Source organism: Ixodes scapularis, unplaced genomic scaffold, assembly GCF_016920785.2.
Source record: "Ixodes scapularis isolate PalLabHiFi unplaced genomic scaffold, ASM1692078v2 ptg000215l_1___fragment_2___debris__unscaffolded, whole genome shotgun sequence".
Lineage (NCBI taxonomy): Eukaryota > Metazoa > Arthropoda > Arachnida > Ixodida > Ixodidae > Ixodes > Ixodes scapularis.
The window spans coordinates 164,903-172,683 of NW_024609938.1; the positions used below are offsets into that span (position 1 = coordinate 164,903).

A 7,781-nucleotide genomic window follows, 5' to 3' on the forward strand; every position below is an offset into this window, starting at 1 on the left:
AATGTTATACCGACTAAATTGCTGACCCACATGAGTTCATGCCATCGCTCGTGTAGTTATCATTGCAATATTAATTTGTGAGATAAAAAAAAGCACGAACCCGGCCACTATTTTTAGAGACATGTCCTAGCACGTGTATCAAATACTATAGGTTCATGTGTGCATTTTATAAAATTATGCTCTGCGCAAATTCAGTTCATCCATCCAGTAGGGTCACCCTCCGTATATTTTTACCAATATATCCAAGTCATGCCTAACGCGTTACTTCAAAAGGTATCATTGGATTTAAAACAACCTCTAAATATTAACCTTGAATCAACTAAATGTGCTCGCCTGCGGTTAGATATGCCACTCTGTAGCCCGTCATTTATTTGAAGGGCAAACACTCAAAGGCCTGAATTTCGAGTTTGATATTTCATTCAAGAAAGGTTCGAGAACTCTATAATAATGAAATTTGCGCGAGCCAAGCTTGAGCCTCCCAGATGTCTCTCACCTTACACGAGTCCTTTCCGGGGCTTCCGGCGCAGAACAATATATTGGAATCGAAACGGTATTCATCGTTACAGGATCTTACAGGAAGAGATACAGCGAGCAGATGCGAAGTTGTAGGTCCGCCTGAAATAAGAACACTCAAGATTAGATTTCCATTTACATCAAGGAAAAAGTCTATGAGAATATATTGTTGGCTTTTAAATCAAAGGTTAGCGAAAAAATAAACACGCCAGATATGCCTGCCAACGAATAGCCACAGCAGGCCGAACATCTCCCTTAATTTAATCTTTTTGTTAATTATTCCGAAATGCTATCGATAAGAGTTCAAAACATTGTTTCAGGAAATTATATTGTACAGCTGCTGATGCATTTCGTTGCCTCTCGCTGTGTGCAGGACACTGTGGAAAGAGCAATAAGACTTGTCAGTACAGTTTGGGGTACCTTTCATAAGATAAAATAAATTCGTGGAAGGCAAGGACCCCCTTAACCCGTAGGGTCTGAAGGTAACATAAGACTCTGGAAACAATTGAAGGATTTCGAGCGTTCAATGATTGTTGTCCGCAACCTGAAAAACTGTTCGTCCTTTGCTTCATTTTTAATTTCTCAATCAGCAAGTTGGTATCTGCTGTATGTAAGGTTTCTGAAAAAATCAACGTTCTATGAATGACGAAAATTATTGTTTACTCTGTTCCAGCGAAAACGAAAGACTTCGTCGTACGAAACAATCAAAAGTTGAGCGATTAAAGGGGTTATGACACGCGAAAAATAAAATATGAGATAACTATACTGGTAGGACCCGCTGTATTTTCCTATAATCCTGCTGAATTTGTATTGAAAATGGCGCGATAGTTTCGTGGATAAATCGATTTATATGCGGGCCCCTCGGTGGGACAGATCCGGGCGGAGCTGGAGGTTGCCTACGTAGCCAGCCTCCAGCGTGGTATCTCCTTGCACGCACTCCCAGACTCGGCTCTCTTGGCGTATCGAACCTCAGCTTCCTCGTTTACACTGTTAAAAATGAGTCGTGAAATTTACGAGGAAAGTTCTGGCAGCTCTATTTCCAAACATTTCCCGTCAAAATAACGTACAATCATTTTTTTTTAATTATGTGGGAAAAGTTGTCAAAAAAACGAGGCACCGCATTCTTAGTTTACGAGCATAGACGTGAAAATGACGATTGAATCGTTTTCAAATCTTCCCCCGTGAAAATAACGTACTGTCGTTTTTCTAAATTGACTAGGAAAGTCGTCATTTTTATTTGCGGCTTTGTACGTGAAAATTACGAGGAAATCTCTGGCAGCTCTATTTCCAAACATTCCTCGTGAAAATGACGTACCAGCTTGTTCTGAAACTGTGTGAGAAAAACATAAAGAAAAGGTGGATTGCATTTTTCAGCTGTAAGTATGTATGTGTAGCATACAGTCATTATGATCAGTGTTCTTCACGTAATTATAAAGACAAAAATTGAAAGATTACTTATCACTTTATTCAAGTTTCCGAGCTTCCTCACTGTACACTCTCCTTGGTGATGATGGTGTGCCATTACATCCTGCGGGAAAAGAGAAGAGAAAATTACCCTATGCCACCCTATGATATAACGTCACATAACTCGCTCAAAGGACTATGAGAGGAAAGCAAGAAAGATAGTAACAGCTTCATTCGGACAAAAGGGTGAGGAAAATTGGACATTAGCATTTCTGAAAGTCTGATATGTCAGACATTGCTGGTGTGCCTTCTTTGCATGCCCAGGGCTATGCTACAGGTAATAGTCTTCACTGCAGGGCACAACATTTATTACATCAAACCTTAGGCACCATAAAGAAAATGTGTGACAAACAATAGCCTTTTCCAGATTCAAGGTTGCAGCTGCTACACTTGAAGCCCATATGGATTGATGAAGGCCACAGCGAAAACATCCGCAAGTGGCCATTTTTCAGGGCTGTGCTAATATTAAAATTTTCTTATAGCAGTTTAGTATTATACGGTATTTGATATTGGTTTCAACATTAATCGTACTACTGTAAACGGCTTAATTTTTGCAAAGGCTTACTGTTTGTGAGTTTATCGAAATTGCTTCAAATTGGTCATGCAAATAAGTAACCCCATGGCTACGAATACATTGAACATTACTCCTCATTGTGAAATTTTGTTCCCACAAAGTATTTCCAAAACTGACACTTCACAAAATGTATGAAATATCAAGCTCGCGAAAATAAAGTCGTTTACGCCAGTCGAACATTTCAAAGCGCCCGTAAAGTCACCATTGCAATGAATTGGCTTTGTTCAGTGCGCTTCTCCGCATGTGCACTGCGCTGCGGAGAAGCGAAACCCATGGAGCAGACTCCGCAATCGCATTAATCGCGTTAACACCCAACACCACCTATAGAATAATAAAAGCCTGGGCATCGCCTCCTCTCCCTTCATGAAACGTCATCACAGTCGGATGGCGCTAACTCAGCTACTGGGCCAGAGTCCGGCCTTCGACGCGCTGATGGAACACAAGCCCCGGCCGAACACTGACGCAGCACTCGTGCCCAATCTCAGGCCTCAATCGATCTGGCTGTGATGACGGTGCGGAGGCCTTCTGCTTATCTAGGTGGTGGTGTAACACCCCGGTCGCAAGAATCTCGCTTTGTCGCAGTGCAGACTCATACTTTGGTGGGAAATGCACACCTCTATAGTGGAGAGGTTTTGACATGTACACAGGAGGAATTAAGAAAAAAATTTAAAAATGGTTACGTGAATGTTTATGCATCTGATGGATGTCAGTACTCCCCTCAAGGTCAAATTTAGAAGACAAATAACACTGTAGCTATCCTGTTATCAAGAATATGTATTAGGCTGCAATGTCCTAACATGCTATGTCACGACATTGCAGCAACAGTTCTAATTTGAAATTGAAGGATGAGCATGGCGAGAAGGCCATCAAATCGTATATTTATACTCACAACCTCTATGTGGACCTTGACCTGATGATAGCCAGAGCCACTACATAATTTGGATCAGAACTAACAGAGCTTTGGCAGTGGGGCGATGATAACGAAATCAATTAGAATTTCATTTAAAAAGTATATGTATTGCCCTCATGCTGATTATGTACACTTATAAATCTATATGCCCATGCAGCATGCTGCTGACAAGCATAAATAAATGACAAGCTTTGCTTGCTGCCTCGATTACAACTGTGCAGCTTAAGCAGATCCTTGAGAATTTTAAGAGAGCATTCAGTTTGGTAATCAAAATTATTCACTTCTAACTTTATTTCAGTGGATGACTACCTGCCCCTGATATTAGGTATTTTTTTGTACCATCCCTAAAGTTACTATTCGTGCACGATCATGCTCCTTCACTGACATATTACTGCATTTTGAAAACATATGTACTAAAGTAATCAAAGCAGCCTACAGTTAAACAAGTGATACCAACACTGTCAGGATGGCTGAGGCTAGCGTGACGGCACTAAGTAACAGGCTTGGAGAGAGGTGCAGACACTGTGATATTCAACTGAAAAGTTAATAAGCTCAAGTCATTATACACTTTAAGCCCAAAATTCATGATTCACACATGCCTATTATTCTCAGTATGAAGCCAAAGGCGAACCAAGTAGTAGTCCGTTGATTTATTACCGAAATAGAATACAATTTGAATACCAAACTGGATGCTTTGCTTATTTTTGGAAGGTTGCGATAAAAAATGCACTACTTAATTGGGTGAAAAACAAAGCCTTGTAACACAATCATGTGCAAGATTACATTCTACAAGTCGTTTTACATGTATACACATCATTCTATATCAAAGCTAACAGAATTTTCAAAAAAGGCCGCGAAAGCTATCAGAATGTCTTCTTCATTGCGCATTAGTAGGACTCTGTGGACATCAGTAAAGGGGATAACCGTCACAGTATGTTGACTAATTGACGAAAATTTGTTAGCTTTGTAACTAATGGCTTTATCGGCCATGCTGCAACAGCAGTGTTAAAAGCCAGCCAATATTAAAGGCTATCCCGACTTAAACAATTCACGAAATGCCAAGCGGCTTCCACATATTCCTTGTCCAACTTTTGTGTTTTAATGTCGGATGCAAAAACCGCGCTCAGGAGCTCAAGAATTTGTGCCGTTAATGGTGGGTGGGAGAGTGACATAGTCGTACTGGGCACATCGTCACTATCTCGACAGTGTGTCCTTGGTAGATGCATCCGCGTCATACTTCCAAGATAAAAAAGGTGCGTCCGAAGCAACCACGTCCGCACAACATCCTGAGGTCTTCCCCGAGTACGCAATTTTCGAATCGGGTGACAAAAAAAGCAAATTTTTAGCATTCCATATCTTGAACCTTGTTGCTATACAGAAATTCTGTTAGTCTAATATTTACTGCCTTTGAAACTAGAATTGAAACGTATCCCATAAAACAATTAATTAAAAACATTATTAAAAAAATTTTGTTCATTAGTTTTGATTAACATTCTGCAACGGTTATCCCCTTATCTAATGTCCTCCGAGCCCCATAAACACACAGTGAGGGAATCATTTAAGTAACTCGTGCCGTTTTTTTTTTTTTTAATTTCGTTCGAATCAAAATAGACAGCTTTGTATACATCTATATAAAAATATTGAATGCATGTCCATCCCACTATAGAGGTCCACCTTTTCCTTAGGTAAAACTGGATCAAACTGGAGAAGGCCAGTTTTACATAAACCCCCAGCATGGTATGTACCAAGGGCCGCCAGAAATGATTGCTCACCTCAGAACACTCTGTGCGGCTTGAAGAAAGCGGCTTGCGGTCTTTGACGGTGGGTCTACCCGCTTGGTGCAGCTGGGACCTGCAAGAAAGTTAACGCAGCTTGCCATATACCAGAGAGTAACAAAGACAAGACCAGTATTACATAAACCCCCAGCAGGCATGCACCAAAGACCGCCAGAAATGATTGCTCACCTCACTGAACACTTTGTGCGGCTTGAAGACAGCGGCTTGCGGTCTGACGGTGGGTCCAACCCGCTTGGTGTAGATGGGAACTGCGAAAAAGTTAATGCAGCTTGCCATATACCAGAAAATAACAAAGACAAGGTCAGTATTACATAAACCCCCAGCATGGCATGCACCAAAGACAGCCAAAAATTATTGCTCACCTCATAGAACACTTTGTGCGGCTTGAAGACAGCAGCTTGCGGTCTGAAGGTGGGTCAACCCGTTTGGTGTAGATGGGAACTGCGAGAAAGTTAATGCAGCTTGCCATGTACCAGAAAGTAACAAAGACAAGGCTACTATTACATAAACCCCCAGCATGGCATGCACCAAAGACAGCCAGAAATGATTGCTCACCTCATAGAACACTTTGTGCGGCTTGAAGACAGCGGCTTGCGGTCTGACGGTGGGTCAACCCGCTTGGTGTAGATGGGAACTGCGAGAAAGTTAATGCAGCTTGCCATATACCAGAAAATAACAAAGACAAGGTCAGTATTACATAAACCCCCAGAAGGGCATGTACCAAGGACCACCAGAAATCATTGCTCACCTCAGAGAGCACTCCACGCGGCTTGAAGAGAGCGGCTTGCAATTTTTGTTGCTGGGACCTGCAATATATTTAATACAGCCTGGCGTATACCACAAAGACAAAGCCAGTAATACATAAGCCTACAGCACATGTCCCAAGGACCACTACAAATGCAGGCTCACCTCATGCAACATTCCATGTGGCTTAAAGAGAACGGCTTGCAATCTGTAATGGTGCGTGCACCTGTTTGGCGCAGCTGGGACCTGCAATAAATTTAGTACAGCTTGCCATATACCACAATGTAACAAAGACAAGGCCAGTAATACATAAGCTTAAAGCACGACATGTCCCAAGGATTGCTAGAAATGCTTGCTCACCTCATAAAGCACCCCATGCGACTTGAAGAGAGCGGCTTGCAACCTGAGGGTGAGTGCACCTGCTTGGTGCAACTGGAACCTGCAATAAATTTAATACAGCTTGCCTTATACCCACTAAATTAAAAAAACAAGACCAATACTACATAAGCCTCCAGCATGAAATATCCCAAGGACCACTAGGAACACTTGCTGAACTCATAGAGCTCTCCATGCGGCTTGAAGAGAGCGGCTGGCAATCTTTGGATAGTACCTACGGGTTCATTTCCCTTCCTTGATGAGCCTGAGCACTTTCGAATAAATGCCGCTCTTTGCGGTATGGCATGGTGCACACCTGGTACCTCTTTTGAGGTTTATCTGGCCAAAGTACCTATAACAAACATATAACAATTGGGTCACACACTGCAGTAGCCAGCAATACCACAGCAATGACAAACGTTAGAGAAGAGAATAAACATAAAATTATGTTTACTAACCAAAATATGTTAATTACCTTCTTAAGTATTGGTATAATGGGCTATGCTGCGATTGCAATTTTAAACGGAGACATTATTAAAGCCCAACCTAAATGAAACAATTTTGTGAAAAAGCAGCAAGTTTTGAGTAATTCATGTTTTTCGGAAATCGCCGGTTAGAGTTTTGGGGTTACATTACTCTCTTTAAAATTGCAATTGCGAAGAGGCCCATTAAACCGCTAAATAATAATAATAATAATATTCATAATAATAATATAATACATTTATTGTATCTAGCGCACATCAGTTAGCATGACGGGCACATCACAGCCAACATGAGGCTTGTGGGATATGCCACCCTGAAATTAACAGTCGAACATAGCTATACTTTGAGCCCGAGTGCAAAGTGAAACAACTATATGCAGACGTCATTAGGATGTCACAGGTGCCATGTGACACAGTTAGATGCAGACACACACCATGCACATGCACACCAACATATGCAAATGCAACGTTAGGTTTGAAAATAGCCACTGTAAAAAAGAGGAAGCAATTATAACCTCGTTAAAAAAAATCATGCACTAATGATAATAAACGTAACTATACTAAACAAATAACGCAACTATACTAAACACAAATTCATTAAACCAAGTCCAAAGGGGAAGTGTCACGGCTGGGGTGTCTGAAGCTGCACAAGTGTAATCTACAGTGAAATAAGAAAAGAAAAGTAAAAAGCTATGTAATTAAACAGTGACTTTACAATTTTCGGTTAATTAGTAAACATATTTTGACGTTTATCCGCCTGTCTAATGTCCGCCGAGCCCTACTATTATACAGTGAGGATGGCATCCACATATATATCACCTTCATTTTCCTTTACAGTCCGTTAAAGATTACAAAAAAAAATTTGATATATCACAAGAATCTTTCGACGTCGTTTCAGCTGTCTAATGACTCAGGTGTGCAAA

General features: G+C 41.1%; 1 long non-coding RNA gene across 2 annotated transcripts; it reads right to left on the bottom strand.

The window, feature by feature from the left end:
• Positions 1–5,843: 5,843 nt before the first annotated feature.
• Positions 5,844–6,404, bottom strand: LOC120846412. 2 transcript variants are annotated; one of them, XR_006076966.1, is made up of 3 exons: positions 6,362–6,404; positions 6,006–6,247; positions 5,844–5,891 (listed from the first exon to the last, which is right to left on the bottom strand). It is a non-coding gene; the product is annotated as an uncharacterized LOC120846412 (long non-coding RNA). The 2 variants fall into 2 exon arrangements; XR_005717015.3 differs by lacking the exon at positions 5,844–5,891 and having other exon boundaries at positions 6,026–6,063; positions 6,167–6,247.
• Between the last annotated feature and the right edge of the window lie 1,377 nt (positions 6,405–7,781).